Here is a 15,991-nt window from a genome sequence, read left to right on the forward strand (position 1 = left end):
TGGTACAAATTCATTACCTCTGTAAACCCCTGTTTATAAACTCTGCATTAGTACTTTTGCCTTCTAAGGCAGTCAAAGTTTGTTTTAATTTATTTATAAATTGCAGTAGCAAGTGCTAGTGCCCATTACATTGTGGGGAAATCAAGTTTTTGATAGTATTAGAATTTAATGTTTTAACTGATTTTATTGGCAGTTCTAACACAAACAGATACATCCCTTCTTAACATTACCCTTTAATGAACAAGGATCAGACAAGTTGCATAAGGAAAGGAAAGGAAAATGAAAAAGACCAAGCAGAAGGATGAAGGCTACAACAGAGAAAGTAAGCCTAACATATTGGTGCACTGATGACAAAAGGAGTAATTCAGTCTGAAAATAAAAAATTACCACTGCTAAGATTACCATCACCACAACAAGTCCAGGATCATAATGCTGTAAAAAAGAAACACCATTTGTTAGGCAGAAACCATTACGGTAGGAAACAGGCCTTCTAGCAGGCAGACAGGATGGGGTAAAGTAACAGTTGGGCTTTGTCCCTCCCCCAATCTCAGCCAGGGACAGAGGAAGGACATTTTGTGCTACAGCAGCTGTTTTCATACTGGTCAGACCAAGGTGTGAGATTTTTGTACTGCTACTTGAGAACATGAACAACACCCTCTTCAATAAGGCAGGGGGTAGGGTGTCAGTTTAAAGTAAGAGAACTAGCTCTAGTTTCCAATCTTTCATTTAACTATTCATTCTGGTAAATCAGTATTCAGGGCCCAAGGTAGGACTTTTAAAAGAAATGACATCTAAGACTCTATCAGATCAACTAACTGGACAGTAATCAAGTCATTTACTTCACCAAAAGAACTCTAGGAGGCTTGGAGTATGGGTGAGATGTCCACAAGACTTCTCTAGAAATATATATATAAAACAAGAGGTCTAGAAAATAATCTTAGATCTTCAGTGCTTGGAGAACTTTGTGCATTTGAATTCTGTTATGAATGAATATAACTCTTTAAGTGGCTCTCCTCAGAACTTTGCTTTCTGTTAACCGAGACTTCCCAGGCCGGCCAATATCTTTCTTTCAGCACACAACAAAACCAATCTTTGAAGGACAGCTGTAGAGAAACTGACATCACAAGAGCTGTCACATTTAAAATTACTCCACTCAGAGTTAACTCACAGAAAATAAACAGTATGACTTTGAAAGCAATCTTGAAGGTGACATTATTGCCTGGGCCAAGTAGTAATTTCTTAACATTATTAAAGAGGCTATAGACCAAGGAAAGATCCCAGTGGGAAAAGACACCAAACACTACATACAGGAAGAGGCTGCAGCATTAAAAAACAAAACAAAACAAAACAAAAAACCCTAGTTTATTCAGTTGCTATCAATGATAATCCTAAAGAACATCACTTACAATACCTGAATACCAATGTGTAGTGATGACCTCAAAAGGTAGGTAGCAAGAGTGTCTGCTAATATGTATTCTCTAGAAAACTCAATTTTTTTTTTTTTTTGAGATGGAGTTTCGCTCTTGTTGTCCAGGCTGAAGTGCAATGGCGCAATCTCAGCTCACCACAACCTCCACCTCCTGGGTTCAAGTGATTCTCCTGCCTCAGCCTCCCAAGTAGCTGGGACTACAGGCATGCACCACCATGCCCGGCTAATTCTGTATTTTTAGTAAAGACGGGGTTTCTTCATGTTGGTCAGGCTGGTCTCAAACTCCCGACCTCAGGTGATCCGCCCACCTCGGCCTCCCAAAGTGCTGGAATTACAGGCATGAACCACCTCGCCCGGCCTCAACTTCTTTTAAAAATAAAATCCAGGTTCCCTACTTCTTGGTTTCTTTTAAAATACGGCAAATATTATTTAAAATATATTAAATTAGTGAGAACATTTTTGTTGCTTGTTTCATTCCAAAGGAAGCAACTTCAACCAGAACACTAAATAATCTCCTTAAAAGAAACTGTCTTCCTCAGGAAAAGATCTACAGACACTTACTGTACTTTGGCCAACTGGAGAAGGGAAAGGAAACACATGGAAAATCAAGAATGTGCCAATATCAATGTATTAATCTGATGGAAAACAACTGATACTCATATTTTCTAAATCAAAACCTTAAATAATGTTTCACTAACTGGAATTACATATTTATTTTTTAGAGACAGGGTCGCTGAGGCTGGAGTACAGTAGCACGATCAGCTCACTGCAGCCTCCACCTTTCAGGCTCAAGTGAGCCTCTTGCCTCAGCCTCCCAAAGTTCTGGGATTACAAGTGTGAGCTGCACATCAGCCTATTGTCTATTTTAAAAGGTAGTTTTACTTATGCAATAATAGAAATTCCTAAGTGCTCTCATATATATGCAAGTCTTGCTAAAATGTGAAGGCATTACGACATAACTAAAGAGAGAATACAGTCAAATACAAAAACCCACTGATTATCATAGCCACCCTGTCATTGAGAACAATCTCTCAGGAATCAGTTCTGATTTTAAAATTAAGGCTACACCAATCTACAAAACTGTCCTAAAGACTTAAACTACAGAGAAATAACTCTTTTGTTGTTTTTTGGGAAACACAATTTTTTTTTTGAGATGGCGTCTCACTCCGTCACCCAGGCTGGAGTGCAGTGGCACGATCTCGGCTCACTGCAACCTCCGCCTCCCAAGTTTAAGCAATTGTCCTGCCTCAGCCTCCCGAGTAGCTAGGACTACAGGCGCACCACTACACCCAGCTAATTATTTTGTATTTTTAGTAGAGATGGGGTTTCACCATATTGGCCAGGATGGTCTTGATCTCTTGACCTCATGATCTGCCACCTCGGCCTCCCAAAGTGCTGGGATTACAGGCGTGAGCCACTGCACCCGGCCCAAGGAAACACTATTTTTAAAGAGACAAACTCTAGGAATAGAACAACTGGGAAGAATATATTAAAGGACAACCATAATCTAGTAATCAGCCATACTTTAGAAACAGAAGACATATGATTTCCCTGCAGAAACAAATTAGAAAGGAAGAAGCTTCTACAGTGATTAAAACACTGGTTGAATTGTCAACAGATGTAAGAATACCACAATGTAAGATGTAAGAACACCACAATGTATCTCTGCTGCTTTTCCCCTCAGAGATTCAATACAAATATTTACAACAAATATTGAGTTTTGGCCAGGCATGGTGGCTCACGCCTGTAATCCCAGCACTGTGAGAGGCTGAGGCGGGCAGATCACTTGAGGTCAGGAGTTCCAGACCAGCCTGGCCAACATGGTGAAACCCCATCTCTACGAAAAACACAAAAATTAGCTGGGCGTGGTGGTGGGCACGTGTAATCCCAGCTACTCAGGAGGCTGAGGCAGGAGAATCACTTGAACCCGGGAGGCAGAGGTTGCAGTTAGCCGAGATTGCACCACTGCACTCCAGCCTGGGCAACACAACGACACTCCGCCCCCCCAAAAAAACACAAAAGCACGGGCACGGTGGCTCAGGCCTGTAATCCCAGCAATTTGGGAGGCCAAGGCGGGTGGATCACCTGAGGTCAGGAGTTCAAGACCAGCCTGACCAACATGGTGAAACCCCGTATCTACTAAAAATACAAAATTAGCTGGGCATGGTGGCGCATGCCTGTAATCCTAGCTACTCGGGAGGCTGAGGCAAGAGAATCGCTTAAACCCGGGAGGCGGAGGTTGCAGTGAGCTGACATCGTACCATCACACTCCAGCCTGGGCCACAAGAGTGAAACTGTCTCAAAGAGACAAAAATAAAATAAAATAAAATAATATATATACATATATGTATATATATAGAGAGAGAGTGTGTTTCTACTATATTCAAGGCACTGTTCTGGGCACTGCATATAGTGATGATGTAAAAAAAAAAAAAAAACACCACAACCACAGCACCACGTTCCATGAATTACCAATAAATAGGCAAAATAGAGTAATCTGACCAGCTGGAACTTCAGCTGAGTACAGCATGAGAATGAGAGAAAATAGAACATTTGTGAAGCTAATGCATAAGCAGTTAAAAAAGCTTAAAAATGTCTGAAGTTGTCTTTTAAAGATATCTAAAGTTGTCTTTAAAGACAACCTTAATGAAATGCAAGTAAATATAAAAGCCATCAAAAAGTCACAAAATCCATGGGTTTTTTTTTTTTTTTTTTCTGAGACAGGATCTTGCTAAACCACCTAGGCTGGAGTGCTGTGGTGCCATCTCCACTCACTGCAAACTCCAGCTTCCAGGCTCAAGCAATTCTTGCCCCTAGGCCTCCTGAGTAGCTGACATCACAAGTGCCTGCCACTATATCTGGCTAATTTTTGTATTTTTAGTTGAGATGGGGTTTCACCGTATTGCTCAGTCTGGTCTCGAACTCCTGGGCTTGAGTGATCTGCTCACCTCAGCCTCCAAAGTGCTGGGATTACAGGTGTAAGCCAATGCGCCTGGCCTAAAATTGACTTTCAAAAGACAATTAAAACTGGGCTGGGCTTGGTGGCTCACGCCTGTAATCCCAGCACTTGGGGAGGCCAAGGCAGGAAGATGGCTTGAGGACAGGAGTTTGAGACCATACTGGGCAACAGAGCAAGACTCTGTCTCTCCAAAAAATTTTTCTTAAAAAAATGAGCTAGGCATGGTGGCATGCACCTGCAGTCCTAGCCACTGAAGAGATTGAGGCAGGAGGACTACTTGAGCCCAGGAGCTGGAGTGAGCTATCATCGCACCACTGCACTCCAGCCTGGGTGACAGAGAAAACCCTTGTCGAAAAAGAGAGAAAAGGGGGGGAAAAAGACCATTAAACTGTTAAAGGCCAAGAACCTACACTGACATCTCTAAAGTACTTATTTCTTATTTTTAAGTAATGCAAATACATATGTGAAAATCAAGAATAAAAAATTACGCAGGTGATTCTCTGATTTGCAAAAGTATTCAAAATAGGATTCAAGTCATGTTAATGGACTTAAATATCATTTCATTTATTGAAACAGTAATCACATGACACTTTCAGAAACACTGAATAAAAAATGGTACATTTATTTCCAAACCAAAGCTTAATTTTTGCAAATTTCTCCAAAAATGACAGTCTTTAGGTGGCATAGAAACAATTATTACTTTCAGCATCGTTTAGATGTTTTTCTAAGCAACTCTAACATATGATATATGCTACCCCTCAGAAAACATTAACTGAAAACACTGAGCACATTACTTAATCCCTAGAGAGTTTTTAAGGTTTAAAAAAAAAAAAAAAAACTTTCTACCCAAAATAGAGTTCAAATTATCCAGTACTACAAAAACCAACTATATTCTTGCCATGGCCTTTTTAGTGACCTACACAACAACCAAATTAATTTCATTTTCTTTCTTCATTTATTTTTTAAAACAGGGTCTCGCCATCACCCAGGCTGGAGTACAGTGGCATAATCACGGCTCACTCAGCCTCAACCTCCTGGGCTCAAGTAATCCTCCCATCTCAGCTTCCTAAGAAGCTGGGACTACAGGTGCACACCACCACATGTGGCTAATTTTTGTTATTTTTTTGTAGAGACGGGATTTCGCCATGTTGCCCGCCCAGTTTGTTCTTGAACTTCTGAGCTCAAGCAATCTGCACACTTTGGCCCCACAAGGTGCTGGGATTACAGACATGAGCCACGGTGCCTGGACAATTTGATTTTCAAATACAGATGTTTTCTAAGGCACACAAGTTTAATTATGACCTAAACGAATTTCCATCTGATACTTTCCATCTAGGATAAAATAGTTCAATTTTAATCATATAACTAAATATATTAATAAACAGGAACAAAGGTGGGGCAAAAGGCTTTAGTGAAAGTGTTGTTAAATCAGAATGTTAGGCCTGGGAAGAATATCTCATCCAGGGATAACATGATCTCCTCAAGCCCTTAGAAGAGATAATAAAGAGAATTCATGAGTTACTTTCAATTAAAAAAAAAAAAACCTAAAGAAAATCATACTTTTACATGAGATACAACTGTTTTAGCTAAAATTATACTGACTCACTAAAGATTGCCTCAAGCTAACCACCATGCTAAGATCAATTTGTTTTTTTAAATGGGAAAGCCAAATTAATAAATACAATTTTGGGGTAAAACAGTCTAAAACATGGGGCTTAGGAGATATGGAAAAAAACAATAAGTCTTTAGTTTAAAAAAAAAAAAGGCCAGGCATGGTGGCTCACGGCTCTAATCCCAGCACTGTGGGAGGCCAAGGCAGGCAGATTACCTGAGGTCAGGAGTTCGAGATCAGCCTGGCCAACATGGCGAAACCTCGTCTGCATTTAAAATACAAAAATTAGCTGGGCGTGGTGGCATGTTCCTGTAATCCCAGCTACTTGGGAGGCTGAGGCAGGAGAATCACTTGAAATCGGGAGGCAGAAGTTGCAGTGAGCCGAGATCGCACCATTGCACTCCAGCCTGGGGCAACAAGAGAGAATCTCCGTTTTGGCGGGGGGGCGGGAGAGTGGTAGCACTTTTGTGCCCTGAGTTTTACTTATGTTTATATCGATATCTGACACAGTATGTAGGTCAGAATAGCATTTAGTTAAAAAGCATTTGTTGACTCAGAGAATGAACATGTTCATAGCGGGTCTGAAACTTGTTCAACTGTAAATACTTAGTCATCATGATGCACGCCGCTTAACATCACAAGATACTAATGATTTAACTCTCATAATCAAGGAATTATTTTGTCAAGTAGAACATATCACTATATTAGAAAGGTCTCTATATGTCAAAAAATATGTAAACTTTTATAATGAAATATTTGAGTTTTACATTACTGATCATTAGAGGCTTAAGGCTTGTTCAATTTCATTTCTTGTTATCACTCAGGAGTCAAGGAGAAGGAAGCATCAAATGTGTAAGAAAAAAATACTAAAGAACTTACATTCAACATATATTGACAAACTTTTAAAAAACTGAATTGGAAAGTAGCCATAACCAGTTTCAGTGAAGGAAAACCTCAAGTCAGCCCTCATAATAATGGTGTTTTCCAGGAAATTAGGTTTAGGGTAAGTGGTCTATTAGAAATTCTGAAAACATTTTCCCTCTTTTTAAAAAACAGGTCAAAGTAAAAATTAATTGCTTCCTTCAAGTACCCAGTACACTCCTATATACATGTAGGTAGACCAAAAATTACCAGTGAGCTCCAATCTATGTATTTCTCTCTTTTTTTTTTTTTTTTCCCTAAGACGGCGTTTCACTCTTGTTTGCCTAGGCTGGAGTGCAACGGCGCGATCTCGGCTCACTGCAACCTTCGCTTCCTAGGTTCAAGCGATTCTCCTGCCTCAAGCCTCCTGAGCAGCTGGGATTACAGGTGCCCGCCACCAGGTGGCTAATTTTTTGTATTTTTAGTCGAGACGGGGTTTCACCATGTTGGCCAGGCTGGCCTCGAACTTCTGACTTCAGGTGATCCACCCACCTCATACTCCCAAAGTGCTGGGATTACAGGCATGAGCCACTGTGCCCAGCCAACATGAGTATTTCTCGATTAATGAATTCCAAAAGAAAAAATATACTTGTAAAGAGTGGCAACATGAAACTCAGGGGATCTGAATTACAGTTCTGTCACTAATGGGGCATGTGACCCATTATTAGCTATTAATTTCTTTTTATTTTTAGAGACAGAATCTCACCCTGTTGCCTAGGCAGGATGGAATGCAGTGAAGTCATCATAGTTTACTGTAACACTGAACTCCTGGGCTCAAGTGATCCTCCCACCTCAGCCTCCTAAGTAGCTAGGACTACAAGCATTCACCACCATGTGTAGCTAATTAAAAAAAAAAAAATTTTTTTTGTAGAGACGGCGTCTCACTATGTTGCCCAGGCTGGTTTCAAACTCCTAGCCTCGAGTTATCCTTCTGCCTCAACCTCACAAAGTGCTGGGATTACAGGTCTGAGTCACCATGCTGCCTATATTAGTTTCGTGATCCAAAAATAGAGGAGTTAAAGGCCGGGCGCGGTGGCTCACGCCTGTAATCCCAGCACTTTGGGAGGCCGAGGCGGGCAGATCACGAGGTCAGGAGATCGAGACCATCCTGGCTAACACGGTGAAACCCCGTCTCTACTAAAAACACAAAAAATTAGCCAGGCGTGTGGCAGGTGCCTGTAGTCCCAGTTACTCGGGAGGCTGACACAGGAGAATGGTGTGAACCTGGGAGGCGGAGCTTGCAGTGAAGCTGAGTTCACACCACTGCACTCCAGCCTGGGCGACAGAGTGAGACTCTGTCTTAAAAATAAAGGAGTTACACAAGTCTATAAGGTTCACTTCACAATTCTAAAGTTTGAAGAGTGGAAAATATTTGAGTAGAAAATATCTGGGGGAATTATGTAGACAGTGGCCAGTCTTGTGATACTATAATAAGCCAACAATCAAATGCCTTCTTAAACTTTCTATCGTTTTTCCATAGCTACACTGAAAATTTTACTATTCCAGGATCACTCCATTACCCCAAAAAACTTTCCAGCCTCATTTAACGTTCCACTGCAACTCCTCCATTTCATCTATTTTTTTTCCTTAAAGACTGAGTCTCACTCTGTCACCCAGGCTGGAGTGCAGTGTCACAATCTTGGCTCACTGCAACCTCCACCTCGCAGGTTCAAGTGACTCTCCTGCCTCAGTCTCCTGAGTAGCTGGGATTACAGGCATGCATCACCATGCCCAGCTGATTTCTTTGTGTTTTAGTAGAGACGGGGTTTCACCATGTTGGCCAAGCTGGTCTCGAACTCCTGACCTCAAGTGATCTGCCCGCCTTGGCATCCCAAAGTGCGGGGATTACAGGTGTGATCCACCGCGCCTAGACTCCATTTCATGTTTAATAAAAAAAATTTTTTTTTTGAGACAAAGTCTCACTCTGTTGCCCAAGCTGGAGTATAGTGGCACACTCTTGGCTCACTGCAACCTCTACCTCCTGGGTTCAAGCAATTCTCCTGCCTCAGTCAGCCTCCTGAATAGCTGGGACTACAGGCACATGCCACCATGCCTGGCTAATTTTTGTATTTTTAGTAGAGACAGGATTTCACTATATTGGCCAGGCTGGTCTTGAATTCCTGACCTCATGATCTGCCCGCCTCAGCCTCCCAAAGTGCTGGGATTACAGGTGTGAGCCACCGCACCCAGCCAATAAACTTCTTCCTATATTTTTCTAGGCAATCCCTAAAAAAGACTGGGCTGCAAAGCTTAGCTCTCTAATAAGAGATAACAGCTAGACACTTGTGTGACTTTTGGCAAGCAGAGCCTGTGTCTCAGCAGCCTCCCCTGCAAAATAAAAATATTACAATCATAGCTCACTTGCAGCCTCAAACTCCTGGGCTCAAGCAATCCTCCTGCCTTAACCTCCCAAGTAGCTAGGGCTACTGGCATAAGCCATCACACCACACCTACCCCATCCCCCTTTTTAGGACTGGCATACAGACCAAAAGAGACAACAAATGGAAGATATTTTGTAAACTTTAAATCACTATACAGAATGCTCAAGGGTTCAGAAAATAAAGAAATTAGTCTTCCTTTTATTTCCACATTTGACATTTTGGGGGTGTTTGTTTGTGAGACAGGGTCTCACTCACTCTGTTGCCCCAGCTGGAGTACAGTGGTGTGATCTCAGCTCACTGCAACCTTTGCCTCCCGGGTTCAAGCGATTCTCCTGTCTCAGCCTCCTGAGTAGCTGAGATTACAGGAGCCCACCACCAAGCCCAGCTAATTTAAATTTGGCATTTTTGAAAGTAAATACCTTAAAACGAAAGATACTCTAAAACAGAATCTGTGATAATTTCCAAATGTTTTACATACAATTTGATGGTAATGAAACAACCCCATTTACAGATGGAGAAAATTATTATCTATGATCAATAATCAAAGTATTACAGGCTGGGTATGGTGGCTCACGCCTATAATCCCAGCACTTTGGGAGGCTGAGGCAGGATGATAGCTTGAGCCCTGGAGTTCCAGACCAATCTAGGCAACATAGGGAGACCCTGTCTCTATGAAAAAAATTTAAAAATTGGCCAGCATGGTGGCAAATGCCTATATTTCCAGCTACACAGGATGCTGAGGTGGGAGGATCACGTGAGCCAAAAGAAAAAGAAAAAGAAGAAACAAACCATTATCACTATATACCCTTTTGCTCACTTAAGAAGCCTCCTGGACACTCCATTCTCTTGCCTAAGTATCCTACTAACCCAGTGTCATTTTAATAAGGCAAACTAACCTAGGTCCAAAAGTCTATGAATACTAAGGTAGGAAACAATGTAAATCAGGCTAAGGTGAAGACTATAAAAAAAAAATAAACAGCACTATACTACTTTAGTGTAACCAATACATTTTGGATAAATTTAAAAAAAAAAAAACTGTCCACCCTACTTACTATAATGAAGGTAATTTTCTTAGAAGCCTGTTATTCATATGGTCCAAAAGAATGTTTTTCTAGCCCTGATCCATTCTATTTGCATTAAAAAATGGGGCAAGGGGGTATTTAAAATATCATTTCCTGGGCTAGGCGTAGTGGCTCACGCCTGTAATCCCAGCACTTTGGGAGGTTGAGGCGGGTGGATGACCTGAGGTTAGGAGTTCGAGACTAGCCTGGCTAACATGGTGAAACCCTGTCTCTACTAAAAAATACAAAAATTAGCCAGGCGTGATGGCACATGCCTGTAATCCCAGCTACTCGGGAGGCTGAGGCAGAAGAATCGCTTGAACCCGGGAGGCGGAGGTTGCAGTGAGCCGAGATCGCACCACTGCACTCCAGCCTGGGCAACAAAAGCGAAACTCTGTCTCCAAAAAACAAATAAATAAAATAAAATATCATTTCCTGAACCCTACCCCAGACCTGCTGATTTATGCTGGTCAGAATCAACATTAAATTTTTTGCTTGTTTGTTTTCTTTTTCAGTAGAGACAAACTCTTGCTATGTGGCCCAGGCTGGTTTTGAACTCTGAACTCAAGCGATCCTCCCACCTCAGCCTCCCAAAGTGCTGGGGTTACAGGCGTGAGCCCCTGCACCCAGCCTCAGAATCTACGGTTTTGTTTTTTTTTTTTTTCCTGAGACAGAGTTTTACTCTTGTTGCCCAGGCTGGAGTGCAATGGCGCGATCTCGGCTCACCGCAACCTCCGCCTCCCAGGTTCAAGCGATTCTCCTGCCTCAGCCTCCCGAGTAGCTGGGATTACAGGCATGCACCACAACGCCCAGCTAATTTTGTATTTTTAGTAGAGACGGGGTTTCTCCATGTTGAGGCTGGTCTCGAACTCCTGACCTCAGGTGATCCGCCCGCCTCAGCCTCCCAAAGTGCTGGGATTACAGGCGTGAGCCACTGCGCCCGGCCTGAATCTACATTTTTAACAAGAACCCAAGGTGATTCTGCTGAACGTCATAAGACTAATAATGGAAAAAGCACTGGGGTAGAAGTTAGAAGACTTGTGCAGTAAAGGTAGCGCCTATCCTTAGCAGTTTCACCTCAGATAAACATTTAAGTTTCTCAATCTTTTAAGTGGCATTATATCTCCTTCTATATACTGGAGAAAAAAATGAGAAATATATAGGTATATAAAACATACATGCCTTATTTAATTCCTGACACCCCCAAATCTTATAAAAATATGGCTATACGGAGGGTATAGCAAGGTCACAGTGCTTACTAGTTGCAGAGGTAGAATTGAACCCAGGTGAAATTTCAGATGAGCTCACAAAGTAGTAACTTGCGGTTCAAATACAGCCTTGTATGTTTTGTTTAATTTCATTATTTTAGACTTCAAGCCAACATTTATCAATTAGAACATTTCACAGAAAAGAAATCTGAATTCCTGGCTGCTTTTAACAATTTTAGAAGATCCAGCAACACCGAGATTATAATCTTAGGTGGCAAAAATGAGCTTCTCTAAATACAGCAAAACTCACACCACTTGCTATTGTCTCACACTCACTCAATTTCAACTACGTATGCTATCATCAGGCCCCAACTCCTACTTCAGGTCTACATTCTTTGCTCCCTCCTTTTGAACCAAATGGGAGTTACAAGAAAACCAAGTGAGAGTTCCATCTACTGGTTTGGGAAGATTTAGTGAGAAAGGAAATACTGGATTTAAAACTAATAAAAAGATATTATACTACATAAAAATATATTACACTTTGTTCTCTTTTCCGAGTGTTTAAGTGCCATTGTTTTGAATTTTGGTGGTAAATTTTAAATGAACTTTTAAAAGATTTTAATAAAATGTTTATTATAAAACACTTTTTACTTTATGTTCTTATCATTTTCAGCTTTCATTCCACTTTAAAATACCAATGCTTCTCACGGAAGAATTAAAGAGATTCCACTAACTCACAGACACCTGTACTCCATGTATCTATCAGCAAGTATAGATGCACAGATGGAAAATAGTTGGTTGCTTCTTTATTCTCACAATCTGAGACTTTTCACTTGTTAATTACTAAAAAAAATTTGAAATTATAAGTTAAATTGCTCAATTCTCTATTAAGCCTCCACTGTACCTTTAACTTCACAATTAAAAGTCATTACACTGTATTAAATTTGTTACATTATTTGTTTCCCTATTAGAAATAAACCTCTGGAGGGCAGAGGTTCTATCTTATTCACTCTTAAAGACTTAGTACAGATCTGGCATATTCTTTTTCTCTTTTTTTTGGAGACAGAGTCTTACTCTGTCACCCAGGCGGCTCACTGTAACCTCCGCCTCCTGAGTTCAAGCTATTCTCATGTCTCAGCCTTCCAAGTAGCTGGGATTACAGGCGTGCACCAACATGCCTGGCTAATTTTTGTATATTTTGGTAGAGAGGGTTTCGCCATGTTGGCCAGGCTGGTCTTGAACTCCTAGCCTCAAGTGATCCACCTGCCTTGGCCTCCCAAAGAGCTGTGATTACAGTCATGAGCCACCACACCCAACCCAGATCTGGCACATTTTAAGCATGCAATAAACATATGCAGAATACAAAACAAGAAAAACAGCAATAGAGAATACATAAATGCACAGTAATTACTATCCTTTAGGAATTTACAGTCTACTGAATTAGGTAAAAGAGACACATCAACAAAAATTATACAAGATTGAATATTTAAAATGCCACAGGAGAGAAACAGAAAGTAGAAGAAGTCAGGGAGGAAATTATAGTATGAGACATAAGTTACAGTATTTTCTTTTTCCCTGGACACCAATTTCCATCCCTAAATATTTGGCAAAAGTTCTTACCACTCAACTTTAGCCTTAAGTTTCTAGTGAATTTATACTCATCATGAAGAATATATATGACCATTTCAAGTGCCCTATGAGAATATATCACATTCAGACTTATCTCCACTTTTTCTGGCCTGAATAACTACTGTATATTTCAATTCGGTGGCACTGGTATTTCTCACCACCATCATCTCTCCAGGATAGGGAAGTAAGCTAGCACCTACAGTTTAGGTACATTACAGCATATTGGTTAAAAGCATAGGTTTTGACACCAAGATTCTACCACTTATTTGCTGTAAGATCTTGGGCAGGCTGGGCGTAGTGGCTCACGCCTGTAATCCCAGCACTTTGGGAGGCCAATTCGGGCGGATTGCCCGAGGTCAGGAGTTTGAGACCAGTCTGGCCAACATAGTGAAACCCAGTCTCTAATAAAAATACAGGAAAATTAGTCAGGTGTGGTGGCGTGCACCTATAATCTCAGCTACTTGGGAGGCTGAGGCAGGGGAATTGCTTGAACCAGGGAGGTGGAGGTTGCAGTGAGCCGAGATTGCACCACTGCACTCCAGCCTGGGTGACAGAGCAACACTCCGCCTCAAAAAAAAAAAAAAAAAGAAAGAAAAAAAGAAAAAAAGATCTTGGGCAAAGTATTGCTCAGAATGTCGATTTTCTCACCTGTAAAATGGGAGTATCTACCTCAAAGAGGATTTAAGTTAGAAAATCCATGTCCAACACTCAGTAAACACTTAATAAATGATGGCTATTATAAAAGATTAACACTAAGTCTAGTGAATAGGGGCTTGCTAGTCAAACATATGCATAAACTGACTATATATTGTCTTCATAGTTGACCTGTTTTATCAGCCTTCATAGTTATTCCTTCCTTTCCATTTCCACTGCTATTACTCTTTCAAGTCCTTATCTACACTCATACCCAGACAACTTTCTAAATGGTTTTCCATCTCCATCCTCAGACATACTTTGACCAGACTATTATTTTATTTCCATCACCAATGCCTGGCTGGGGTAATGAAAAGAGATTTCAATGGCAAATCAAAGAATCTGGGTTTGGGTTTCAGCCCTATCATTAAAACATTTTGGAACCCTAAAAATAAATTTCTCAACTGTATAGTGAGTTTTAACTTATCTTCAATATCTTTTTTTTTTTTTTTTTTTTGAGATAGGGTCTCACTTTGTCACTCAGGTTGGAGTGCAGTGGCATGATCCCAGCTCACTGCAACCTCGTCGACCTTCTGGGCTCATGCGATCCTCCCACCTCAGTCTCCCAGATGGCTGGGACTACAGGCGCACGCCATCACGCCCAGCTAATTTTTTCTTTGCATTTTAAGTAGAAACGGGGTTTTGCCATGTTGCCCAGGCTGGTCTCGAACTCCTGAGCTCAAGCATCCACCCACACTGGCTTGCCAAAGTGCAAGGATTACAGGCGTGAGCCACCACACCCGGCCTTCAGTATCTCTTCTTGCTGTAAGTCTATACCTCTGCTCTGATCAAGGTGTCTTTGGCTTACAAAATACAATTCCAGATTGGAGGAGCATTAAAGCCTTCCACATTCACTGTGGCATGAGCTTTGGAGGCAGAAGGACTGAGATCTGAATCCTGATTCTATAGTTTACTGGTTGCTTATCCTCGGGCAACATAATAGACTTCTCTAAGACTCAGTTTCTTCCACAAAATGGGACAACAGTAATTCTCTCAGGGGCTTATTATAAGATTTAAATGAGATATTTGTTAAGTGCTTGGCATATATGAGATTTATATGCTAAGCATATAAGAGATTTGTGCCTATATTAATATTTCCCATTTCTCCCTTCTAGTTATAGGTAGGGGTGTGTGTGTGTGTGTGTGTGTGTGCGGGTGCGCGTTTTGAGACATGCTCTCACTCTGTCATCCAGGCTGGAGTACACTGGCAATGACACGGCTCCCTGCAGCCTCAACTTCATGGCCTCTCGTGATCCTCCCACCTAAACTACCAAGTAGCTGGGACTAAGGGTGCACATCACCATGCCAGGCTAATTTTTTTTTTTTTTTTTTTGGTAGAGACAGGGTCTCACTATGTTGCCCAGGCTGGTCTCAAACTCCTGAGTTCAAGAGATGTTTCCACCTCAGCCTCCCAAAGTGTTGGGGATTACAGGCATGAGCCATCGTGCCCAGCCTAGTTACAGTTTTTAAACTGTTCCTGGAGACCTAGAACTCTGCTTCAATCAAAACAACTGGTGGGCTACCCCCTCTTTCATATACTGAAGTTTAACATAAAAAAAAAAAATTGAGGCGGTTTCTTCTGTTAAAAAATGCATAAAATCCACTACACCATGGACATAATCTGCTCCAATTAGCCACGCCTACTCTTTGTCAACTGCAATTACCTTGTATACATCAGTATCTCCTGTCTTTGGTAATATCTATTCCTCCCTCCTCAGGACTTAGTGAAGTAGTTATTCTTCTTTTGAACCCTTATAGCATTTTATTATTATTTAGAGAAAAGGTCTTGCTCTGTTGCCCAGGTTGGAGTGCAGTGGCACAATCATAGCTGTAACCTTCAAATCCTAGATTCAAACAATCCTCCCACCTCAGCCTCCCAAGTAGCTAGGAATATAAGTGTGCACTACCTTGCCTAATTTTTAGAAGGGGTCTCACTATGTCGCCCAGGCTGGACTTGGAACTCCCAGGCTCAACTGATCCTTCTGCCTTAACCTTTTGAGTAGCTAGGACTACAGGCACATGCCCCTGGAACTGCAACTTCTTTTCTGATTGTTATTTTGCCATGACTTAACTCACATTTAAGGTCTTTTCATTTATC

General features: G+C 41.3%; 1 protein-coding gene across 6 annotated transcripts in view; it reads right to left on the reverse strand.

Moving 5' to 3' along the window:
• The window catches only part of GPATCH8 (G-patch domain containing 8), a 150,653-nt gene that overhangs the window by 42,885 nt on the left and 91,777 nt on the right, over positions 1 to 15,991 (reverse strand). The window contains exon 4 of one of the 6 annotated variants that reach the window (XM_024234984.3): positions 388 to 432. The exons of the other annotated variants lie outside the window; for them this stretch is intronic. The gene's annotated coding sequence lies outside the window, so the exon portion shown is untranslated. The remainder of the gene's footprint in view (positions 1 to 387; positions 433 to 15,991) is intronic. 6 annotated transcript variants of the gene reach the window in all.

This window comes from Pongo abelii, chromosome 19, assembly GCF_028885655.2.
Source record: "Pongo abelii isolate AG06213 chromosome 19, NHGRI_mPonAbe1-v2.0_pri, whole genome shotgun sequence".
NCBI classification, from domain to species: domain Eukaryota; kingdom Metazoa; phylum Chordata; class Mammalia; order Primates; family Hominidae; genus Pongo; species Pongo abelii.